This window comes from Balaenoptera musculus, chromosome 9 (genome assembly GCF_009873245.2).
Source record: "Balaenoptera musculus isolate JJ_BM4_2016_0621 chromosome 9, mBalMus1.pri.v3, whole genome shotgun sequence".
NCBI lineage: Eukaryota > Metazoa > Chordata > Mammalia > Artiodactyla > Balaenopteridae > Balaenoptera > Balaenoptera musculus.
In genome coordinates, this window is record NC_045793.1 from 20079248 (window position 1) to 20106729 (window position 27482).

At 38.5% G+C, this 27482-nt stretch overlaps 1 protein-coding gene across 1 annotated transcript in view; it reads right to left on the reverse strand.

Moving 5' to 3' along the window:
* EXOC4 (exocyst complex component 4) overlaps positions 1-27482 on the reverse strand; it is a 797314-nt gene that overhangs the window by 481237 nt on the left and 288595 nt on the right. The gene's annotated exons all lie outside the window — the stretch shown is intronic.

Sequence of the window (27482 nt, forward strand, 5' to 3'; positions counted from 1 at the left end):
AACTTGATTTCTGGTCAAGTTGGTCAAGAAAACTAAACAAAACTTGATTCTGAGGATTTATTAGCAATAGCTTAAGAATTTATCCACCAAATTGAAGATCTGAGTTTTGTTAATCCTAACCCCGTTTTAGCCGATCTTTAAGTGTTGACTACATGCTAAGCCATGCTGTATGTGTACTCTCATGCATCATGCTCACAAGCACCCTATGAGATAGTATTTCCACTATACAGATGAGAAACTGAATCTTGGAAGGGTCAAATTACTGTAACTCTAAAGCTCATGAAACAACTACTCTCACGTACTGCCTCTTGTGTGAGTAATTTCTGGTCTCTGACTTAAAGAGAAACTATAACGTACAGATGAGTTTAAAGTTTGGCCCTTGGCCCTCTCACTCCAAATCCAAAATATAATTCCTGGCATTAAAAGGCTATAAATCTGAAATTCATGAAGATATGGCTAAATTAAAATCATGCTAAAAAAAGATGGAATCTATTATCTTCAGTTCATTTAGGCCAATGCATTTACATACCTGCATAAATGATGACTTCATATTCCTTATTTTAAAAAATTACACAATGTATCTATAGCCCCCACTGAATTGTCACTATTTAGATACTAACATTACTGCATTCTATCTTTGATATCTATCCTTTGCGCTCGCAGGGAACTTTATCTATATCTTGTGCTACAGTTATTTAAAAACAATTGTCAGCACAGTCCTCAGTGTCACCCAAGGCAGTACTGAGAGGTTCTCAAAGTGTGGTCCTGAACCAGCAGCAGCTGTATCATCTGGGAGGGAACTCATTTAACATGCAAATTCCCAGACCCAAAGAGACTAGAGTTGCCAGATTGAGCAACATCAAAACAAATGAGATGCCCAGTTAAATTCAAATTTCAGATAAACAACGTATTTCTTTTTCAGTGTAAGCATGTTCCAAATACCACATGTGACATACTTTAAATATCAGCTGCTGTGTATCTGAAATTCAAATTGAACTGGGTATCCTATATTTTATCTGGCAACTCTACACCAGATTTAAAACCTATTCAAAAACTTTGACGGTGGACCCCAGCAATCAGTTCTGAAATGTCCTCAAGGTTAATTCTGATGCATGCTTGAAGTTTGAGAACCACTGGCTCAGACTTAACTCCCTCCCTGAGCCATTTCTAACCAAGTCTGTGTCTAAGTTATAACTCCTTTGGGAGGCCAGCATCTGTTAACAGCCAACATTTTCATTGAACAATATGGCCCAGGCACCATTTTAAGTACTTTCTTAAGGCCCATAAACAACCCCATGCGGTAACTACTATTATTAACTATTATCATTTCACAGATGAGAAAAGTAAGAAGAAAAGAGGTTAAGCCCAGGATCCAGCAGGCTTCTTGGGAGAGCCCACCCAGTTTATGATCTTCCCTATCGACTACCACGCATGCCCAATCCTTGAGATTAGCTTCTCCCTTGGCTCCTAATTAGCTCCCCTTTGCTATGGTTCTGAATGGGAAAAGTCTTTCCCAGGGTCACTAACTGGGATTCTAATTCAAACTAAAAATGGTACAACTGGGCACCCCAATACTACTACTCAGATTAGAGATTTCTATTGCAAGTCCCCACTCACCAGATCAGAACCCTGGGTTATCTGTAGTTGGCTGGGTGAAACTTGAGTTCATGGAACTCCTTGAATACTGCAATTCAGACAGCTAGAACTGACCTTAGCAACCTCAGCTCACAGGCCTCAACTTGCAGTCCCATAACAACCTGGCTCAGCCCTAGGTTAGGATGTAATTCTACTCTCAGTGACTTGCTATAATATCTCTTTCCTCTTTGTCCTCACATTACATGTCAAAAGCCTAACATAGTACAAACCTCGAAACATTATTAAATGAATAGTGAAAATCATCCTGTCTCCTACAAGTCACTCACCAAAACTCAGCATTTTGACTGGTCCTGACCTTCAAAATGGGTCATGAAAAGTTGGTTTAGTATAAGGTACAGCTCAAAGTATAACAAAAAGTAACTAAAACATCTTTATTACATCTTTATTACATTAATTTCTTATTTAAAATAAATGGAGAAAGAGGGCAAAAAGGTGGGCAAATGATCTTTCAATAAAACTCAATTTGAATCATACCCAAATCAACAAAAATAAAACGAATTTTCAGAACCTTCATTTTTTTTTCTCACAGTCTCTTTCAATTTCATATGCCATGAAAAATGACCACTAATGCCAGAGTGTGACAACCCACCAGTACAAATCAAACAACTGAAATATAACTCCATTCTATAGAATTATGCCCCCCAAAAGTAACTCAGAAGGAAAATTCAGACAGACAAAGTGGCTGATGTCAAAAGACAGTGATTTCAATGTGCAATTAATTCAATACCTGGCAATTTTGCAGAAACAAATTTCTGTCATCACCCAGTTTTGCATTCATGTTGAAAGTATAAGCAAGTGTATTTGAACCACTGTGTCTTAAGGCCGTATTTTGCAAGGTCTTCATCTACTATAGGAGTTGCCTCATTTTTTTTTGCCACCTACTTTTACCAAATCCATTTCCATGAAAATACAGACAAGACAAACCACGCACATACCAGACACTTCCCATTCAAACCACACACAACTAGGCTCCAGCTGGTGCAGATCCAATTCAACTGTTCACCGGGGTTTGGAGAAAAAGGCTTTTAACAGATCAGTGCACTGGTCTTTAGGTTCGTAAAAAGAACTAAAGCCTCTTAATTTTTCTACACAAGCAAACCCATGTGACCCAGGCAACGGGAGAAAAGAGGAAACAGAGTGACATGTGAAATGAAGGATCAGCGGAGGAATAAAACTAGAAACCTCCCAGCCAAGAGCAGCTACAAGGCCATTAAGCTCAATGCTTACAGATGTTCATGTGTTCATGAGAGAGAATTTGGCCAGGTTTGACTTGCTTTTTAAAAACATACACTTCTTTGGCTTACAAAAAAAAAAAAAAAAAGCCCCATTTCGTTCTGGACATGTTAATAACTAAAAAACACAGTTTTCCTTCCAACACTTCGGTCTCTTCCAATTTCATATGCCATTAAAAATGACCACTACTGCCAGTGTGACGACCCGCCAGGACGGATCAAGCAGCTGAAATACAGCACGTAGCCGCCTGAACTCCGACCGCAGACTGTCCTCCTTGGCCTGCAACGGCCAATTCAAATTTTCTTTTTTGAAGTGACACTGAATGACCAAAATGATTTCATCCTCTTTCCATGACTTCGTGAGTCGCCAGTCTATCCCAGCAGACCAGCACATTCCTAAGGAGTCTTTCTATTATTAAAGTTAATTAGTCAAGTATTCAGTTTGGCCACAGGGGGGCTAGCGATACAAAAATGTGATGACTCGGACTAAAAATTAAAAGCTTTTATTAAGAGGCACGAGGATTACTAAGGACACATTAAGATCCTTTTACGTTAGATTTCATAAGTAACAAGGTCCCAGTATGATACATGAACCCATAATGCATTAGTTGTATCATTAGAAACTACAATGACCCAATGCCCTCAAACCTTCTTTCAATTTATTGCCTTAGTACAAAACAAGACTATTTCAGCTGTGCTTATCTGAAACTAATTGCAATTTTCCAGCTCTTCACACACTTATGAAAACAGCTATGGCTAAAATAAAGCTAATATTTTTCATAGGTAAGAAAGAACTCTCTGTTTGTCAGGGATCTGTCATAACTGCTGACGCAATGAGACCTAATAACAAGGACAAGTCTGGAAGCGCCAGATGAGTGGGATTTAGAGGAGCACGTGAACCAGCAGTTCACAAGGCAGCAGTTTCAGGAGGCAAAGGAACCTATTCACGTAGAACTCAGGCAACAGAGAAGCACCATGAGTGTCTAGTCTAGAGGTCAGCGTGGCCTTCTTATCATCGGAGCAGAAAGCCAGCCCCGGGCCTGGGCAGTCCAGAACAGGACGGCAAAGTTGACGGAGAGAGCGAAAGCACCCTTCGCACAAGTTCCACTATTTCTTCACGGTAAAAAGGATATGGACAAACGCAAACAGAGTCACCACTCCAACTAATGAGGAATGGCCGAGGCCATCCAATATTAAAGAGTCAAAGAATAACATTTAAAACTGATGGAAATGAAACGTAAATAATTTCTAGGGTTTCCGAGACTCTGTCCTGCATTGTACGGGTGACAGGCAAGCAGGAAAAATGGCTTCTTAGAAAACCTTGACTTTGCTGTGCCAACTGGATACCCCCCCTCCCCAAGGTGGTGCTGGAGGCCTGGGCAGTATGCCTCCTTGTAATGGAAAATGTCTTGTGGTGATAGGCCCAGTGGAGCAATCACCCTTCCAGGGAAGGGGGAATGAATCACACCTTGAGTCTACCCCTGGGCTCAGGGAACCCCAGGCACCCTCTCAACAACCCTCCCTCCCAGCATTTAAACTTTGTGCCTTTGACCACCTCCTAGGTCTGAAGATATTTTATGCAAAGAGTTCTTGGGCCCCTGAAGTCAAGGATGGGGGTGCTGACACCTTGGCTTCTGGGACCCTGTCCTCTCCTTGCTCAGCAACCCCTCCAGTTTAGGTCGGGCGAACAGAGGCAGGAGTGGCAGCTGTCCCCTCTCCCCGGGGATACGCAACCCTTAGCGATTGCCTCAGAGCCCCCTCCCAGCCAGCGGGGAGATGGACCCCTCCCTTGCTCAGTGCCTCCTGGGCGGGGCCCTCACCCCAGGGGGTCTACACATGCATTTGGTAAGCCCACCCCTCCCATGTTGCATGCAGGCTATACTCTAGAGGCAAAGTATAGCCCTTCCCCCCTGTAGCCTCTGCCTTGCCTCCCCCTGCTGGAGTGGTGGGGGGATGACTGAAGTGTCAGCCTAGGTGGATTTTGTGGAGGTGGGAACAGGGCATTAAGACTCTAAAGCAGTAGACAATCCCCAGATACCATCGGTAGATTTGGAACTGCATTTATTTTTTATTTTATATGCATATCTTTTAGGGCTGTAGATTTACTTTCCTAATTTGTTTTCCATACCTTATTCCTGAGCACAAAATGATAATAATTGATTTATACGTCACCTTTTTAACTTTTCAAAACCCTTTAATAACTATTGGCATTTTCCTCACCCCTTTGCTGGTAGCGTTATCTTTTCTGACAGACCAGAGGCCGAGAGAATTCGAGTGTGAGCTAGGACTAGAGAAACTTGGACCTCCCACCGTGAGGCTGGGAGGCAGAAGTTTGGCTGAACGAGTGTTAGTTTACAAGGGGAGGGCGAGGGCCGGGGTGGGGGACACTTAAAACCTGCAGTTACTGAATCCCTTCTCCAGGCCGGGTCCTGCCTCAACCACAGGGGAGCTGGCCCTGCTCTGTCATTAGGCCTTGTGGGTAAGGGAGTGTGATCTAAATCCTCACCTCCCTCTTTTTTCTTTTCTTTTTGTTTGGATGTTTTCACGGGTCTCACTGATACCAAAGGGAAAGAATCTTCATTAAAGTCCATATTTCTTCTAAAAGAAAACCTTGAGGGAAGAAAATGAATTAAGGGGTATAGGGAAATACCGGTTAAAGAAGATACAGAGGAACAATCATCTATGGTACAAAACTGGGTTTATACAACTTAAAATATTTTCAAGGGTGATTTTTCACCTTATTTGCAAAGACAGATGGTGTTGAATGGCTACCCAAGGCCAATCCAACCCCACTTCCCAAAACAGAGACTAAAGTGCCAAATGCTTCCTTTTGTCAACCTTATCTGCATGGAGGAATGGTCATGTCACCAGACATAAGCCGAGGTGACCGGAAAAACCTTTCATGTTTCTGACTAGAGGACAAAATCACACACCCCATCCCTTACCCTCCTGCCTCAAGCACGAATATAATGACTGTCACTGCAGCAGCCATCTTTTTACCACCAGACAAAAGGCGAAAGAATTGTATAGAATCAGCTCTGATTTCATTGAGTCATTGAACCAACTGCCAATCTTCAGACTTCTTATGTAAATAATAATAAATTCCTGCTGTAAACAGGTTTCCTGTCACTTACAAGTGAATGCATTCCTAACTGACATTTGCTGTATCCTAAAATTTTAACCCCTGTGGAAGATGCAGTCCCATCATGTCTCTCAATGTAAATAGTTATCCTTGACTGACAGGATTGTAGGAAATCTTTATTTACTTCCTTCACTCACATGTGTTGTCTAAATTATTAGTATTCTATTAAGCATTATTTGGTTAAGCGCAAATTAGGAATGAATATTCAGTTGACACTAATACAGCCATGTAACATAGTTTAACATAAAAGAAAGGTAGGAAAAAAAAAATAAAAAGATTCCAGTCTCACAATAAGAAGCCAATTCTCAGCTTATAAATCTATGAATTCAATATATTCCCATCAAAAGACGATGGGCTGTGTAATAGAACTTGACATGCTGATTCTAAATTTCATCTGGAAGAATAAATACCAGCCAGTAGTATTTTTTAAAGAAAAAAATATATGTACAAGAAGTACTTGTCCTACAGTTTTCTAAGGACTATAGCACACAGCATTGAAATCGGAATAGGCATGGGTAAACAGCTAAATTATCATTTCTACAGAGCCCAGAACCAGACCCATATACCTAAGAGCAGGCATCTAAGGAAGTATTAACCTTTTACTAGTCACTGCACCTTTTTCCATATAGTTCTGGCGGGACTGGCTGTGTTTCTGTATGACTTCATTTCCAGGACACAATGAAGGGCAGCTGACCCAAATTGAGATTTTTGGACTAGAGACCAAAAGAGTCAATCTCTTTCCGGGCAGCTGAGAAGCTCAGGAACCAGTTATAAAAAGACAGTCTACAGAGAGAAAGAAGAATAAAGTCAATTTGTAGAGACAAGAAGAGATGAGAAATGAACAGAAAGAGAATGAGAACCTGATGGCATTTGAGTCACTGGTCATAGTTGTTCCCAAGGCTCAGCCACATTTCCTGTTCTGGGGTTCTGAGAGAAAGCCCACTCTCCTAAATAACTACCCCTTTTCTCTTAAGCTCACTAAGCTGGCTCCTTTTCCTCTGAAATCAAGAAACCCTAATTATGCATGTGGGGACTAGTATACATTTCAAATCACTGGAGAAAGGCCGGGATTGACCAATAAAAGGCGGGTGGGTCACTGATTACACATCTGAAAAAATTAAGTTCTATGTCATATTTACACAAAAATAAATTCCATATGTATTAAAGACCTAGATACGATAGGGAAAAATTGAACGATGGAAAGACTTAGGTATAATAAGGAAAAATTTAACTATGGAGTATAGAAAAAAAAAGTGTTTGTTCTTTTTTTAATATTGAGGTAGGGAAAGTTTATTTAAACAAAATTAAAAATTAAGAAGCTGCAAAGAAAAAAAAGACAATAACTGACAAAAAAATTTAAACTTTTGCATAATGACAGATACTATAAAGGACTAAAAAGTGAGCAGCACACTGGAAGAAAATGATTTTGCCACACTTAAGAAAGTGTATATGTAATATATACAAATTAACAAGAAGTACGGAAAAATCGTCAAGGGATAAGAACAGGCACTTTGGAAAGAAAAAATAGAAATAGAAACATACAGCAAACGCAAACCAAAGTTTGCAGTAATTGGCTTAACTGCTTAAAATCATAGATCTGATAAGCATTTTACATAATTACTGTATATTATATTTCTCCTCCTAAGCCCTTTAGTCTTAAAACAGTACAGAGGGCCAATGAAGCTGGTCATATGATACCCTTGGAGGTACCATAGCTGAGTGCAGACTTTCCTTCTTCTGTCCCTCACGTTTCTCTTGGAGACAGTCATCAGCAGCATTCCCCTTCTGAGCAACTGAAAGTTTATGAGATGATTTGAAGAAGTATCAATAGTGTTAACCGCCAAATATCTTAAACAATCAGGATTCCATTAAACAAAATTTATATCTCATATCTCTTCAATGAGCATAACCACAGCCTAAGGGGACTATCAGAAAAACATAATATATATTTATTAATTCCTTTAAAATTGAAAAAAGAAAAAAAGGAATAGAATTTAAAGAATATGTATAACATTTGTTTGTAATTGCCAAGATTATTGTTCTACCATTAAAGGGAAGAGGGGTTAGCTTAAACACATTTTTCCCATTAAATTAGTCAATGTTTTACTCCCCGAAAATGCCTCAGGTATTTCATGAACTTAAAAGAGAGCATTATTCATACATTTAATTGAAGAAATTGATTATTATGAAGTTGTACCTAGAAAATGAATGCAAATTAAAATATGCAGTAACTCCTTTAATTTCAAGTTATATCTGAACTCTAAGGAGCCACAACTCTAATGCTGTTATTAGATTTTCCTTTTATACATTTCCTGGGAATTACATTTATAACAGATTCCAGGGCAAAAATGTTTTTACTAAAAAAAGAAAAAAGAGAACCTAAATGCCAGCTAGCATTTCCTTTCAGGAAGCATTTCACTGTGGGTGTTTTAACAGATATATTTTGGCTTTGATCAAGGAATAAAAAGCAGATGAATTAACAAACATATGACAGAGGTCAGAAACAATGCGTGAGGGGAAAACACTTATCATTCTAATTCCCCACGCATGTGCTCTTTTAAGTACAATGAAGAATGAACTGTTGGATTTAGACAGTTAGTGTCAGGAGAATTTTCTCTACTATTCAGAGCTCCGTGAAAATCATGCAAGTTTTATGCACCACACACCTGTATCTCAACATTCTGACAGGTTCTAAGAGTATGAATCTAACTCTATTTATTCAAAATAAAATTCAATTTTTTTAAAAGTTCATGAAAAATGGAAAGTTTTGATTTTAAAATCAAATCATTAGCACTGGGCTCATGAAATCCCTAGGCCATTTACAAAATGCATATGGCATGTATCAGACAACGGGCAAAGAACCAATATGCAACCTAAGATTTCTGTGTTTGTTTTACTTGGGAAGGAAGAGAGAGGCTAGGTGGTATTTAAAGGAATGTGATGACTATAGCATTCTAAGAAAGTCAGGCTGAATAAAAGCCGTATTATTTATGTTGAACATGGGTATCTGTCTCCATGGTCAAACACCCCAGTTAACTGTTTTAGGTTAGCTACTCTCTTCTGAAGAGATAGATGACCAACACTGAGGTAGAGGCACTTAGAAACTCCAAAGGAGGCCCACCCTCTATCAATCTAACAACATACTCCCTTTCTCTGACTTAACTTCATTCACACTCATTCACTCCCTTGCTGCTGAAACAGAGGGAAGCTGGACGTGTCTAAGAAAGCCCTGGGCAGGGAAGCTGATCCAGTCCTTGGGTATCAGGAAGGTTTCCTTGCTGGCTTGGCCCCTTTCCTTCTCACTTCTGCATCACTGCAGATTCCCCCAAGACCAAGACCAAGACCTCAGTCCTCTGCTCTTGATCCCCCTCTCTTTCAGCATTTCACTCGTCATTTCCACCAATACCCACAAAAAATACTCCATTAGTGCCTTATCTCCCTCGTGTACAGCCCCACAACTCTTCCCAAAGTGGTTAATTCCTATCATAATACTCCCTTTGTAGGTCTCCACCATCCAAGCAGAAATGCTTCTCTTACGCACAAATTCACCCCCACCGTGGTACTTAACTTTGTTTCTTTAAAACGCTGACATGATATATCTCATTAAATGTAAAGCTGGGGGCTTCCCTGGTGGCGCAGTGGTTGGGAATCTGCCTGCCAATGCAGGGGACACGGGTTCGAGCCCTGGTCTGGGAGGATCCCACATGCCACGGAGCAACTGGGTCCGTGAGCCACAACTACTGAGCCTGCGCATCTGGAGCCTGTGCTCCGCAACAAGAGAGGCCACGATAGTGAGAGGCCCGCGCACCGCGATGAAGAGTGGCCCCCACTTGCCACAACTAGAGAAAGCCCTCGCACAGAAACAAAGACCCAACACAGCCAAAAATAAATAAATAAATAAATAAAAATTTAAAAAATAAAATGTAAAGTTGGGACTTGACTTTTTCTTCCTGGGCAGCATGGGAGTCATGAATTTGGCGGCGACACGGGATTGAAGATGGAGGTGAACTGTGGGGAGCTAGTCTTCTTAAAATGGGGAGAAAAAGGGACGGGAAAAGTAGGGCAAGAAATCTCCTTTCAAAATAACAAGAATTAACTCTAGATACGTAGACGTAGGGAAATTCCATTTAGGATAAGAATCAGCAACAGGAAACAGCCAGAGGGACTATTTGTACTGAAATACAAGCCAATAACTTGAGCCAAGCTAACAGCAAATGACTGCAGTGGCAACTGCTGGCTGCAGATAATTAGTTTAGAACCTATTTGAACATGAATATTTTATCATGCGGCACAAAACTCGTTATGGAGAAGAATTAGAGAGCCAGGACGTCTGAAGGCTCTGGAGAGGTGATCTGTCAGGTCCCAGTAAAGAGCCCTCCAAGAGAAAGCAGGTTTAGTAATTCAGCAAGACTGGGTTTCACTAAAGTTACAACAATCCATTAAGAACATACCTGGCGACAAGTTGAAGAGCACAGGTACCAAGCTACACTGCAACAACTTAACTATGGGCAACACCTGACAGGAAAAATGAAGTCCATGAAAAATCATGGGATTAGCATTTTCTCAGTGATGCACACACCCCACTTCTGTCAGAAACAACCTAATCTGGCCAATTCCATCATAAGAGCATAACTACCTTATATAGTTACATATAAAAGGTGAATATTCAAAATTCTGAAAGTTCAAAAACGCAATTTTCATGCTATAAAGGAGTATGCCGAACTGGAATTTTTACTTCAAAAAGTTGCATGTGGACTGTATGTTAGAATAGCTAACCATCATTGTTAAGAATCTTATTTGCATTATTTCATTTAATCCTCAGAATTACTTATGAGGTAGGTACCACTATTGTCTGTATTTTGTAGATGATAAAATAGCAAAAAGATGCTGAAGTAAACTTGTTTAAAATCATGCAGCTGAAGAAGCACAGCCCAAGTTTAAACCCAGGCAGTCTGATTCCAAAGTCTGTGCTCTTTCTCTCTGTATGTACCTCAAGTGACCCCCAGGCTTCTAAATATAAGCCTAGATTCTTAGAGGGGCAACATTAATGTCTTTGAATTTTAGTAAAAAAATAAATAACTAAATAAAAACAGGGGCACATAGGCATTATTCAAAAATATTACTATTATAAAGAAATGTAGCTTAAAAAGAATAAAGTTAGAGGTTATCTTTGAAGATGAGACTTGAAATGTCTTACTTGGGAAAACAGTTAACACATGGCTAATGTACTATACTCAGTGACCAGCAATGAAAAATGGCATTTTAATGATTGCTAGTTTTACAATCTATTTATATGCCTCAGTCTATACACAGAAGAGCCACATCTAACACAGTCCCTTAGGCTGATGGGGATTCAATAAATACTTGTTCATTGTTATTTAGATAAATAACTTGCCCAGACCATTCTGTGTTATAGGAATTAATCCATACCCAAGGGGCATTACGGGCTAGATTCAATTTTTCCAATAATTTTACTTTTTAAAAAAAATTTATTTATTTTTGGTTGCATTGGGTCCTCGTTGCTGCACACGGGCTTTCTCTTAGTTGCAGCGAGCGGGGGCTACTCTTCATTGCTGTGGGCAGGCTTCTCATTGCGGTGGCTTCTCTTGTTGCGGAACATGGGCTCTAGGCATGAGGGCTTCAATAGCTGTGGCACGCGGGCTGAGTAGCTGTGGCTCACAGGCTTAGTTGCTCTGCGGCATGTGGGATCTTCCCGGACCAGGGCTCAAACCCATGTCCCCTGCATTGGCAGGCGGATTCTTAACCACTGTACCACCAGAGAAATCCCTATCCAATCCGCTGCTTTCCCAAATATTTTTTCATCCATAGCAGTCTTGGAGGTTTCTATATATTTCATGACATACTGCTGTGCCTAAGGGGAATTAGAAGATGAGGAATCTTATGATTGTTAATCCATCTTTTGATTCTACACACACTTCCTGCATGTAAGTTGCAAGGCAAAGGGTTTTAAAAAATTAGTAAGACATGATTCCTGCCCATTAGGGTTTCTCACAGTTGACTTGTGGAAAGAAATAGACAAATAAAAAATTGTAATATAATGTGATGATTGCTAATGTATAAGGAGCTAATGGAATAGGGAAGAGAAGACATTAAACTGTGTCTGAGAGATCAGGTGGAACTCTATTGATAAAAAGTGACATGCAGGATGCTCACCTGTAGCATGACAGGCAGGCCTAGGAAAAGAGCACGTTCAGGTACAGTAATGAAGAGATGACAATGGACACAAAACCCAAAAGCTGAAATGAGCCCTGTGATTGGAATTCTGGTTCATGGTAATTTTGTTAGAGGAAAAACAGTCAATTTGGTTGCATGGTTTGAAGCATAGATCATGCAGGTCAGTGTAGATACTGGCCTAGCACTGGACGAAGGCTGGAGGACAGAAGCAATGAAATTCTCTACTGGAGATCAATTTATTTTGAAATTGACAAAGATGATAACAATTCTATTTTTGGTGTAAAGAGCTTAGGAACCTAGCATTTAAACATATTTTTCATGAATCTTATTACTCAAACCTTATTAACAATAAAGACTTCTAGAGAACAGTATTAATTGATTGGGAACTAAAACTTAAAATTTGATCAAGCTGCAATAATACAGTCTCTGAGCATTTTACAGCTTTCAGGAAAAGGCCTGGGCTGCATTCCTATAGACATTACCACTTAGCCTGGGATAAAGTATTACTTAAGAAAGGCTAGAGATTATCGTACTAAGTGAAGTCAGACAAAGACAGACAAATACCATATGATATCACTTATATGTAGAATCTAAAACGATGATACAAATGAACTTATTTACAAAACAGAAACAAATTCACAGACATAGAAAACAAACTTCTGGTTACCAAAGGGAAAAGGTGGGGGGGGGAAGGATAAATTAGGAGTTTCGGATTAACATACACACACTACTATATATAAAATAGATAATTAACAAGGACCTAATGTATAGCACAGGGTACTCCACTCAATATTCTCTAATAACATATATGGGAAAAAAAATCTGAAAAAGAATTCATGTATATGTATAACTGAATTACTTTGCTGTACACCTGAAACTAACACAACATTGTAAATCAACTATACTCCAAAATAAAATAAAAATTAAATTTAAAAAAAGATAACCTGTGAAATTTTTCAATATACAAAATGAATTTTTACTTTCAGACAGCTCACCTCTGTATTCTTCTAAACAGCATGTTTCCTAAAGAATTTACATAAGATTTATTTAAAATTTGTATTATATATATAATATAAAATGGGAATATTTATAGATCTACATGCAATCCACTTATTAGGTAAAGGAAAATTTAAGCACCATAGAAGAGACATGGGAGGGGGCAGGAGGCACTGGGGGGTGACATGCTACACGACAGATAAAAACCTACCAGAACTTCTAATTTTCCAACAGCAAGATAAAACCTGAGATCACCTCTCACTGTGTTGGGAACAACAGAAAATCAGACTGGGCCATACTGCCTCCCATCCCTTATTCCTGGTTCCCATTATCTATGTCATTTCTAGAAAAGAAAATTTGGGTCTGGTAAAGTGGGGGAAATAATTAAAGGTAGAAAATCATATTTGAGATGGACCTTGAAAGACAGACCAGATTTTACTGAGTAGATACAAATTGGGTTTGGAAGGGAGAAAAGGATTCTAGGTAGAAGTAATAGCACATTCAAAGGCACACAGGTGGCAAGTAGGGAATATGAAGCACAGCAAGTAGTTCAGGGAATGGAGTGGGAGGAAAAAGGATAAGAAGAAAACAACAGCTGGCAGAGTAGACAGGTAGCACAGTAAAGAAGTCTTGAAAAGGAAAGTAACATATTTGGAATAATATTTCAGGACAACTCAACACATTCTATAAAAGCCAGAGATAGCAAATTTATTTAGTGGATAATTAAACATAATCCCAATGTGAGGTAGGCAGAGGCTTGAATTAATTGAGGCACTGGGAATGAAAAAAATAAATGACAGGCACATGGTAATATAATAGTATCTTTTATATGCACCTCACACTTCATAAAATACTTTATATCCAGTATCTTATTTGATTCTTATAATAATCCTGTAAAGTAAGTAGGATATAAAATGCTGCCCCTACTTTATCAGTCAAGAATCAGTGCCTGAGATACTGTAACTTGCCCAATGTTACCTACCCGCTGGTCAATGGCAAGAGTAGTATTAGAGCTCAGTGCATGTTAATCCAATATCCTTCAACCACGCAAAAAGCTAATAGATCAGACATGAGGAAGGGTAAATTCTGCTCCTTCCTTTCATAGTTCAAACACATTTTGTTCAAATATTTAATAAAAAATTTTAAAGAGATGAATAAACATAGCACATTAACTTAAGATGTGCCTTGATCTCAGAAACATTTAAATATGAAAAACATGATTTTTTATTATAAAGAAAAGGTGGTGTTTAGTACTTTGTACCAGACACTGTGAAACATTCACGCAGGCTGATTGGGTTGGCTGTGTTGATTAGTTGTGTAGGATCACAAGTTGGGGGAACTCTCCCTCCTCCCCACCCCCAATCCAAGCCACCACTGAGATTCAGCAAAAGGAACCTACAGTAACTGTCCAATCTGCCACATGTTCCTAGGAGGTGGCTGTGGTGGAAAGGAGGCAATGCCTAATGTATCTGGCTTCTGAAATAATTTCAATTATCAATAATTATGCCTCGGGGGACTTCCCTGGTGGTGCAGTGGTTAACAATCCACCTGCCAACGCAGGGGACATGGGTTGATCCCTGGTCCAGGAAGTTCCCACATGCTGCGGAGCAACTAAGCCCATGCACCACAACTACTGAGCCTACGCTGTAGAGCCCGCGAGCCACAACTACTGAGCCCACGCGACACAACTACTGAAGCCCATGTGCCTAGAGCCCATGCTCCACAACAACAGAAGCCACAGCAATGAGAAGCCCACGCACCACGACGAAGAGCAGCCCCGCTCGCCACAACTAGAGAAAGCCCGCACGCAGCAAAGAAGACCCAACGCAGCCAAAAATAAATAAATAAATATATTTAACAAAATAAAAAATAAAATAATTATGCCTCGGGGCTTCCCTGGTGGCACAGTGGATAAGAATCCACCTGCAAATGCAGGGGACACGGGTTCGATCCCTGGTCCAGGAAGATCCCACATGCCGTGGAGCAACTAAGCCCGTGCGCCACAACTACTGAGCCTGCGCTCTAGAGCCTGCAAGCCACAGCTACTGAGCCCACATGCCGCAACTACTGAAGACCGCGTGCCTAGAGCCCATGCTCCGCAACAAGAGAAACCACCACAATGAGAAGCCCGCGCACCACAACAAACAGTGGCCCCCACTCACCGCAACTAGAGAAAGCCTGCACGCAGCAACAAAGACCCAAAGCAGCCAAAAAAATTTTTTTAAAAAAGATTATGCCTCAACTTCCCTAACATGTGGGTGTCAATAAAATACGTCTGGTTAAAAGTTTCCAATGTTCACTACCCTGTAAACAAGAAGTACCTTTTTGTTTTTACACAACAGTAGCACAAAGACATCTTCAACGATTTCTGCCCTAATAAAACAGCTGCTTTGAAGAGAAGCTAAAACATTTAAAATGCATTGTAAAACAGTGCTAGCTGACACTTAAACCAATAACTCTGTCTGAAACTTAGAGAAGCATTTTTGAGGTCTGAAAACCATGGTTCAAAGGAGCCATGTTTTGTTCTTTGTTTTTTAGGTTTTTTTTTTACATTTCTGAAATCAAAGGTTCTTAATGATATAAAACAACTGCAATACCATGCAGTCAGAAAGCAACCAATTTTATTACTTTTTATATGCAATCAAAATGCCAAATGCCATTCACAATACCATTATTCCTGAACCATGAAAATATATTTAAATTCATTATGACTTTTAAAGATGCCCCAAATGATCTAATTCTATCTTCAAATGAAGACTCAATAAAATAAAAAAATTAACTTCCCTCTCCACTCCACAAGTCAGAAATGGATACACTGCTCCCCGCTGTTAATGAGGTGACAGAAAGACTACTGCTATAGTACTAATGCACTCATTTAATGATTTTTTTTCCCCTGGGTAATTACTATAATAACAGTAACTCATCCCAAACTTCAGCATTTTAACACTGGCATATTATTTCCATTTCCATATTTAGTTTGCTTACCTCTTGGACAAATTTAAATGAATGAAAATCAGCTAGATTACAGGTGGTAAAAAGCCCAAAAGAAACACCATATGGAGATTTCATATGCTTTGGCACTATATCAGCATGTGACAGAATCCTGGAATGTAACTTCAGAATAACTGACATTCTCTTGTATCAACTCTCTGTACTGGTGCTCTAGTACATTCACATTTAAACCTTGTGCTAACATATTCTATGTCAAACTACTGAATACAGTAAATCAAAATGCACAGCAGTTACTTTTCTCCTTCCAAAAAAAGCAAACAGAGCAATTTCAAAACAACTAAAATTACAAAAACATTATCTCCCTATACTCTAGAGCAGAAAATTACAAGATGAAACTTCCCTTCTGAAGAAAAACCTGGCAAAAAAAAAAATTAAATGGGAAAGCAGTGAGTAGCTACAGCAGTACAGTTGATGGCAGCTGTGCAACTGAAAAGTCTGCAAAGTAGAGGCATTTCTCACATAGCAAGAGTCTTTCATAACCTATAACTCAGGAACAGACTGATGAATTAGGAACCATGCTTTGCACCACACTATTCATTATAAAATTATCAGGAACCACTTCTGTGATAGGGTAATGTATCAGTCATGGTTTAACCAGAGAAACAGAACTAGTAGGAGATACAGATTAAGAGATTACAAGGAACTGGGAACCAGCTAGGGAAGTCCGAGATCCATAGGGCAGGCACTAACCCTCAGGCAGGGGCTGAAGTTGTTGCCACAGATAGACTTTCTCCTTCAAGGAAGCTGCAACTCTGCCTTTAAGACCTTTTGCTGGTAGAATCAGGCCCATCCAGATATCTAGGATAATCTCCCACCCAAAGTCACCTGATTACAGGCTTTAATCATATCTACAAAAGACCTTTACAGCAACACCTAGATTAGTGTTTTATTGAATTGATTAAGGACTGTAGCCTACCTAAATTGACACATCAAAAAGAGCATCCCAGGTAATTATTTGGAATCTGGCACCATGCCCTCATTTGTGGGGTTAGACAACAGTAGACGGCATTCCTGCAGCTGTATCTCAGCTAAGTTTGGGTGCTTATGCTTTCTTTTTTTTATATATAATTCATAAAAATGTGTGATAAAGCACAAAAACTCTTAAACTAATGATGCTGCTGGTGGTAATAAAAAATAGGAAGGTTGACCAGAGGACAAACAGCAGAAGCAAGAAGAACTACAATCCTGCAGCCTGTGGAACAAAGACCACATTCACAGAAAGATAGACAAGATGAAAAGGCAGAGGGCTATGTACCAGATGAAGGAACAAGATAAAACACCAGAAAAACAACTAAATGCAGTGGAGATAGGCAACCTTCCAGAAAAAGAATTCAGAATAATGATAGTGAAGATGATCCAGGACCTCGGAATAAGAATGGAGGCAAAGATCAAGAAGATGCAAGAAATGTTTAACAAAGACCTAGAAGGATTACAGAACAAACAAACAGAGATGAACAATACAATAATTGAAAAGAAAACTACACTAGAAGGAATCAATAGCAGAATAACTGAGGCAAAAGAACGGATAAGTGACCTGGAAGACAGAATGGTGGAATTCACTGTTGCAGAACAGAATAAAGAAAAAAGAATGAAAAGAAATGAAGACAGCCTAAGAGACCTCTGGAACAACATTAAACGCAACAACATTCGCACTATAGGGGTCCCAGAAGGAGAAGAGAGAGAGAAAGGACCAGAGAAAATATTTGAAGAGATTATAGTCGAAAACTTCCCTAACATGGGAAAGGAAATAGCCACCCAAGTCCAGGAAGCACTAAGAGTCCCATACAGGAAACACCCAAGGAGAAACACGCCAAGACACATAGTAATCAAATTGGCAAAATTTAAAGACAAAGAAAACTTACTGAAAGCAGCAAGGGAAAAACGACAAATAACATACAAGGGAACTCCCATAAGGTTAACAGCTGATTTCTCAGCAGAAACTCTACAAGCCAGAAGGGAGTGGCATGATATACTTAAAGTGATGAAAGGGAAGAACCTACAACCAAGATTACTCTACCCGGCAAGGATCTCATTCAGATTTGATGGAGAAATCAAAAGCTTTACAGACAAGCAAAAGCTAAGAGAATTCAGCACCACCAAACCAGCTCTACAACAAATGCTAAAGGAACTTCTCTAAGTGGGAACCACAAGAGAAGAAAAGGACCTACAAAAACAAACCCAAAACAATTAAGAAAATGGTCACAGGAACACACATATCGATAATTACCTTAAACGTGGATGGATTAAATGCTCCAACCAAAAGACACAGGCTTGCTGAATGGATACAAAAGCAAGACCCATATATATGTTGTCTACAAGAGACCCACTTCAGAACTAGGGATACATACAGACTGAAAGTGAGGGGATGGAAAAAGATACTCCATGCAAATGGAAATCAAAAGAAAGCTGGAGTAGCAATACTCATATCAGATAAAATAGACTTTAAAATAAAGAATGTTACAAGAGACAAGGAAGGACACTACATAATGATCAAGGGATCAATCCAAGAAGAAGATATAACAATTATAAATATATATGCACCCAACATAGGAGCACCTCAATACATAAGGCAACTGCTAACAGCTATAAAAGAGGACATCGACAGTAACACAATAATACTGGGGGACTTTAACACCGCACTTACACCAATGGACAGATCATTCAAAATGAAAATAAATAAGGAAACAGAAGCTTTAAATGACACAGTAGACCACATAGATTTAATTGATATTTATAGGACACTCCATCCAAAAACAGAAGATTACACTTTCTTCTCAAGTGCGCACAGAACTTCTCCAGGATAGATCACATCTTGGGTCACAAATCAAGCCTCAGTGAATTTAAGAAAATTGAAATCATATCAAGCATCTTTTCTGACCACAACGCTACGAGATTAGAAATGAATTACAGGGGAAAAAACATAAAAAACACAAACACATGGAGGCTAAACAATACGTTACTAAATAACCAAGAGATCGCTGAAGAAATCAAAGAGGAAATCAAAAAATACCTAGAGACAAATGACAATGAAAACACGACAATCCAACACCTATGGGATGCAGCAAAAGCAGTTCTAAGAGGGAAATTTATAGCTATACAAGCCTACCTCAAGAAACAAGAAAAATCTCAAATAAATAATCTAACCTTACACTTAAAGGAATTAGAGAAAGAAGAACAAACAATCCCCAAAGTTCGCAGAAGGAAAGAAATCATAAAGATCAGAGCAGAAATAAATGAAATAGAAACAAAGAAAACAATAGCAAAGATCAATAAAACTAAAATCTGGTTCTTTGAGAAGATAAACAAAATTGATAAACCATTAGCCAGACTCATCAAGAAAAAGAGGGAGAGGACTCAAATCAATAAAATTAGAAATAAAAAAGGAGAAGTTACAACAGACACTACAGAAATACAAAGCATCCTAAGAGACTACTACAAGCAACTCTATGCCAATAAAATGGACAACCTGGAAGAAATGGACAAATTCTTAGAAAGGTATAACCTTCCAAGACTGAAGCAGGAAGAAATAGAAAATATGAACTGACCAACAACAAGTAATGAAATTGAAACTGTGATTAAAAATATTCCAACAAACAAAAGTCCAGGGCCAGATGGCTTCACAGGGGAATTCTATCAAACATTCAGAGAAGAGCTAACACCCATCCTTCTCAAACTTTTCCAAAACACTGCAGAGGAAGGAACACTCCCAAACTCATTCTATGAGGCCACCATCACCCTGATACCAAAACCAAACAAAGATACTACAAAAAAGAAAATTACAGACCAATATCACTGATGAATATAGATGCAAAAATCCTCAACAAAATACTAGCAAACAGAATCCAACAACACAATAAAAGGATCATACACCATGATCAAGTGGGATTTATCCCAGGGATGCAAGGATTCTTCAATATACACAAATCAATCAATGTGATAAACCATATTAACAAATTGAAGAATAAAAACCATATGATCATCTCAATAGATGCAGAAAAAGCTTTGACAAAATTCAACACCCATTTATGATAAAAACTCTCCAGAAAGTGGGCATAGAGGGAACCTACCTCAACATAATAAAGGCCATATATGACAAACCCACAGTAAACATCATTCTCAGTGGTGAAAAACTGAAAGCATTTCCTCTAAGATCAGGAACAAGACAAGGATGTCCACTCTCACCACTATTATTCATCATAGTTTTGGAAGTCCCAGCCTTGGCAATCAGAGAAGAAAAAGAAAGAAAAGGAATACAAATTGGAAAAGAAGAGGTAAAACTGTCACTGTTTGCAGATGACATGATACTATACATAGAGAATCCTAAAGATGCCTCCAGAAAACTACTAGAGCTAATCAATGAATTTGGTAAAGTTGCAGGATACAAAATTAATGCACAGAAATCTCTTGCATTCCTAAACACTAATGATGAAATATCTGAAAGAGAAATTAAGGAAACACTCCCATTTACCACTGCAACAAAAAGAATAAAATACCTAGGAATAAACCTACCTAGGGAGACAAAAGGCCTGTATGCAGAAAACTATAAGACACTGATGAAAGAAATTAAAGATGATACCAACAGATGGAGAGATATACCATGTTCTTGGATTGGAAGAATCAATATTGTGAAAATGACTATACTGCCCAAAGCAATCTACAGAGTCAATGCAATCCCTATCAAATTACCAATGGCATTTTTTACAGAACTAGAACAAAAAATCTTAAAATTTGTATGGAGACACAAAAGACCACGAATAGCCAAAGCAGTCTTGAGGGAAAAAAACGGAGCTGGACGAATCAGACTCCGTGACTTCAGACTATACTACAAAGCTACGGTAATCAAGACAATATGGTACTGGCACAAAAACAGAAGCACAGATCAATGGAACAAGATAGAAAGCCCAGAGGTAAACCCACGCACCTATGGTCAGCTAATCTATGACAAAAGAGGCAAGGATATACAATGGAGAAAAGACAGTCTGTTCAATAAGTGGTGCTGGGAAAACTGGACAGCTACATGTAAAAGAATGAAATTAGAACACTCCCTAACACTATACACAAAAATAAACTCAAAATGGATTAGAGACCTAAATGTAAGACTGGACACTATAAAACTCTTAGAGGAAAACATAGGAAGAACACTCTTTGACATAAATCACAGCAAGATCTTTTTTGATCCACTTCCTAGAGTAATGGAAATAAAAACAAAAATAAACAAATGGGGCCTAATGAAACTTCAAAGTTTTTGCACAGCAAAGGAAACCATAAACAGGACGAAAAGACAATCCTCAGAATGGGAGAAAATATCTGCAAACGAATCAACGGACAAAGGATTAATCTCCAAAATATATAAACAGTTCATGCAGCTCAATATTAAAGAAACAAACAACCCAATCCAAAAATGGGCAGAAGACCTAAATAGACGTTTCTCCAAAGAAGACATACAGATGGCCAAGAAGCACATGAAAAGCTGCTCAACTCACTAATTATTAGAGAAATGCAAATCAAAACTACAATGAGGTATCACCTCACACTTGTTAGAATGGGCTTCATCAGAAAATCTACAAACAAGAAATGCTGGAGAGGGTGTGGAGAAAAGAGAACCCTCTTGCACTGTTGGTTGGAATGTAAACTGATACAGCCACTATGGAGAACAGTATGGAGGTTCCTTAAAGAACTAAAAATAGAATTACCATATGATCCAGCAATCTCACTACTGGGCATATACCCAGAGAAAACCACAATTCAAAAAGACACATGCACCCCAATGTTCATTGCAGCACTATTTACAATAGCCAGGTCATGGAAGCAACCTAAATGCCCACCGACATGACGAATGGATAAAGAAGATGTGGTACATATATACAATGGAATATTACTCCGCCATAAAAAGGAACAAAATTGGGTCATTTGTTGAGACGTGGATGGATCTAGAGACTGTCATACAGAGTGAAGTAAGTCAGAAAGAGAAAAACAAACAAATATCGTATATTAACACATATATGTGGAACCTAGAAAAATGTTACAGATGAACCGTTTTTTAAGGCAGAAATTGAGATACAGATCTAGAGAACAAATGTGTGGACACCAAGGGGGGACAGCCGCTAGGGGGTGGGCGTGGTGGTGTGATGAATTGGGCGATTGGGACTGACATGTATACATTGATGTGTATAAAATTAATGAGTAATAAGAAAAAAAAAAAATAATAGGAAGGTCATTACTCTTGCCCAAAAACTAGATGTCATTCAACACAAGATTTGCTCAGTGATATAAGTTTAATAATCTCAAACTTAGAACTCTATTTTTTTTAATTAATTAATTAATTAATTAATTAACTTATTTCTTGGCTGCATTGGATCTTCGTTGCTGCACGCAGGCTTCCTCTAGTTGCAGCGAGCAGGGGCTACTCTTCGTTGTGGTGTGCGGGCTTCTCATTGTGGTGACTTCTCTTTGTTGCAGAGCATGGGCTCTAGGCACGTGGGCTTCAGTAGTTGTGGCACACGGGCTTAGTTGCTCCGCGGCACATGGAATCTTCTAGGACCAGGGATTGAACCCGTATCCCCTGCACTGGCAGGCGGATTCTTAACCATTGTGCCACCAGGGAAGTCCTAGAACTCTATTTTTTAAAAAACCTTTATCATTTAAATTCATGCAGGAAAAATAACTATTATCATAAATGATGACCATAAATATATAATAAAACAAGCCTAAAAAGGGCCTGGTACTTAATCCAACTGAACACGGTACATCCTGCTATGAAAGGGGTTGGGTCTAGAGTTAAAGATTCTTGTTTAGGGAGCACATACTATGGGTCTGGCATTCTGCATGATGCTGGGGTCACAGTGGTACACCAGGGAGACATGGTGCCTGCCCTCAGAAAGCTTATTTGGTAAATATGAATAGTTTACTACTTAACATCTCTTCCTTACCAGGGTAGGGTTGTTTAATACCTAACAAAAGTGACAAGAATTTCCTTAAAAAAACATGGCTTCAATTCAAATATGAAAATGTCGTACAACATACTTCATAAAAGTTTTGATTCACAAGAAAAAGTCAGTTGAGATACAAAATTCATTGGTTTCTTACCACGTATGGCTAGTGGAAAATACAATACACAAATATTTCAAAATTAAAACCGTCAAGGAACAGATATGACAGAAGAAACATGAATTCTAACAAACAGTACACCAGATGACAAAGTCATGTTAGTGGGCAGAAAAGGTTACTAGACTATTATGTAATGGAAATCCAGGATGAAAACTGTGTTCCAGACTTCAGCAAAACATCTGCCAAAATTTCCTGTTCTGGCCTTGGTTAAAATATACATATAAATATAAGCAGAACAGTAATGTACTTAGGTAGTTTAATTAAAGTACAACACCAAAAGAGACATAAGTGAATAAATGTCAACCTAAGGTTCTTTAGTGTCAAACAAGCGTTCTGCCTTTGCTCTTGTTTTTGGTCAACTTTTTTTTTCCCCCAATAATATGCAAGAAAAATACAGCCAAAATGCAAATCCTATTCATGCAGGTCATGAGCTTGGGAGGACAGAATTAGAATTACCAAAGATCATCACAGTCTAGAGCTATGCACCCAAGCTAAGATGAAGAAAATTTAAAGAATAAAGACCAAGTTGTAAAAGAGAGCAGAAAAATCAGCCATGTGAATATCGAGTGGTATTGAGAAAAGGCAAACTTATAAGGACAGAAAGGCTGCCAGAAGCTGAGAGTAAGGAAAGAGACTGACTATTAAGGGGCACTAGGGAACTGCTGGGAATGACGGAAATGTTCTACATATGGATTGTGGTGATGATTACGTGATTGTATGCATTTGCCAAAACTCATCAAATTGTCCACCTAAAAAGAGTGAATTTTACTGTATATATCTCAATAAATTTGACCTTAAAAATAATAAAGCAGACAAATATAGCTTTAAAATAGCACCAGTGAAGAACCTGTTACAGCAAAAATAGAAATGAGACTTTTCTGATAAACAAGGAAAATAAGGAAACAATGAACAGGCTGGGGAAACAACATAAACAGGCCTGAAAGAGTTAAGCAATCTTGGTTATTCTTCAGCTGTTACTACTAACAAACACTTGTAGCTAGACTTGTCCTTCACAGAGCTGACTACTCTCTGACCCCATATGAATTACCCTTTGAACCTGGCATTTCTTCTCCCCCTACACTCCCTTGTAGCACTCTTTATTTCAGAAAGAAGGTCACAGCTGATAACTTCAGGGACACCAGACCGGGTTGCTGAGATGCCTGATGCCAGCTCTGGCCATGAATTTGCAGAAGAAAAGAAGTGCAAGACCTTCATCACTTTTGATCCTTATCATATGCCTCAGACTGCGAGACCCACATATAAAATCTTCTCCGATTCCCCAAAGAGGGGGGAACGGTTCTTGAGGCATTAGCCTACTGTGCCTTCCCTTTGCCTGGCAAAGAAAATTAAAAGCCTCTCTCTATTTCTTATCTTCCAATTCTCTGTCTCCGTATTTTTATTCAGCATCGGTGCACAGGAGCCAGATTTGGCAACAAACCCTTAACAGTTAATATGAATCAACAGAGTGACTAGCTCTAAAATATATCTAGAGTAATATTAGATTACATTAGCAGATGTACAGTATCAAGAACAAGAAAAGTAAATCGTCCAACTCTCCTCTGGACAGGGGCAAATCTTACCTGGCAAAGAGTTTTTTTTTTTTTAAAGAGCGACTTGAACCAACAGAAATAGTCAAGAATGTCAAACAGAACGTCAAGGGCACTGGAAACCCAGAAATATAAACTGGAAGCTGAGGGCTTTCACCTGAAAAAGAAGAGGCTCATTGGGACCATGCTGGTAACCCTCATGCATCACAAGGCTGCCATGAGAGACTGGGATGAGACATTCTCTGAGGCTAGAGGGGGTCAAAGCAGGACCAGTACATTTAAGCAACAGAGACTGGAAAACTCCTTGAAGAAGTAATGCAGACAGAATTCAAGCATCAGAAGAGTAGTCAAACAAGATGGCTTTTAAGACCCTTCAATATTTATTGAAAATAGTTCAAGTGAGTGATGAAAAAAGTCTGAACTGGGGAACCTGTAGCAAATATGGAAAGGAAGATTAAAAAAACTGCTTGAATGTAAAATCTAAATGATTCTATGACTATGAGAATGTGAAAAAACAAGAGAAAGGGAAGGTAAATCAAGTTATGATATCTAACAGGAAAAATGAAAGAACCTAATAGGTATTAAATGGCTATTTGGTATCAAGTGCTGTCCTAGGTATTTTACACACATTTAATCCTCAGGATAACCCACCAAAGTAGGTATTATTACAAGTCCATCTTTAGAAAAGAGGAATTGAGGCTCAGAGAAGTTGAACAACTTGCTCAACATCTAGAAACTGGAGGAGCTAGGATTCTTACTTGCATTTGACTCAAACGCCCACACCATGTCCACTGAACACCAATGTAAGTCCCAGAGGTAGAACTTAGTTATCTGGAAAATTAACTTTTGAGAGATACTTTGTTTCTTAATGATGCTACAAATGAGGCATTATGATACTTTTTTCTCCATAAAGCAGGAGTCCTGACCTAAAGTGTAGAAGAGGGGAAATCTCTCATTTCTGTGTATCTGGCAGAGACATAACTGTCACACAAAGAATAGTTTAAGTAGCCTTTTTTGCATTAACTTTTCAAACATCAAGCATATGTACAGATCCCTTGACTTTTAAAAGCCCAAACTGAAATAGAATTAAAAACAATAATAATAATAATCAGAACAAAAGGTAAAGAGTTACCCTCCTACTCATTCAAACCTTATCTCCCTCTTAATTTGATGTATGAGATACAAAGCTCTGAAGCATGCTGACCAGGAAAAAGAAGGAAGGAAATCTACAAATGGAAGATAACAAGGTCCCCCCCCCCACTCCGGCAGCCAATCAACCCAGCACATCAATATCCTGTTGCTGTAGAAACAACATGAAAGGTTACTGCTTTAATTCCCTTGATTTGGTTAAACCTCACATTTGACAAAATACCATCTAACAAACTTATTAGCATGGTCCTGGAGATCAAGAATAGAGGAAAGAGAGGAAAATGACAGTGTAGAGGTTCTAAAATTTCAGTTAAAATGTAGAAGAAAAAGGAATTAGACACTGTGGGATGACCTAATTTAATTTGTTATAGGACCTGATAAAAATGGGTTCTAAAGTCCTTGATCCTGACTGACAAAGAAAAGACAATTTCAAAACAAAGATACCTGAATCACATAGAGAAGTAAGGTAAATCAGTGTCCTACTGGGAAAACAAATGAATGGCGGAAGTTACTGTAAAAGTCACTTTTCCAACAGGAATTGTACTAGATTTCAATTTAACTTGATCTTTAAATGATTAGGGAACTAGAAGGAAGACAGATAAAACAATGAAAACATTAGTCCTAGACATGCTGCGAATATGAAGATTTTAAAATTTATTTTAGAGCTAAAAAAGGAATCAAAGCACAATTACCTGGTAAAAATTTACCTTAAGCATGTATTTTTCAGTCTATGTGGGTATAATTTTTAAGTTTGGTTGCAGGCATAGATGATGAAGACTCCTTTGTTCTCTTCAGGAAATATGTACTGAGTTCTTAACACTTTCATTTTCCCAGAGCACAATTATTTGGATGCTAAAAGCCAGGCAAAAAGTATAGGTATATAATAATAATCAAAATGTAGCCCCTAGCCTTTACTACTTAACTTTGTTCAGAAAGGTATAATTCAAAATTTTCTAAGTAATGCTATTTCTTGGAGAAATAAGATAAACCTAATTTCATTTACAGGCTAACTAAAGACTGAGGGTCCATTTATCATTTTTTAAATGCTGCTGGCTAGCAGGTAAGATTAGTTTCTGTCACTCACAGCACTGTCAAGATGACTCAATATGATAGCAAAGTCAATTTTTGTGGCCATATTTGAACAAATAATAAATGTTCCCATAGAGGCTTCAGTTTGAGGATCTCAAAGAATTTGACTGATATAGAGGATAAACGACAAGCACACTTCTAGCAGGAGGTTCATTTTATAATCTCATCCTACTCTTCTCTAAAGAAGATCTAGAAGCCACTAAAATTATTAAAGCCTGGATAAAAGCAGTATAGAAATAAAGCTTAAAGGAAGTGAGATTATTGTAGCTGAAGAAAAGACAGCATAAGGATAATCTAATAATAGTTATTAAATATAGGAAAGCTTATTGTATAAAGGATAGGTGAAGCTGCTCAGGC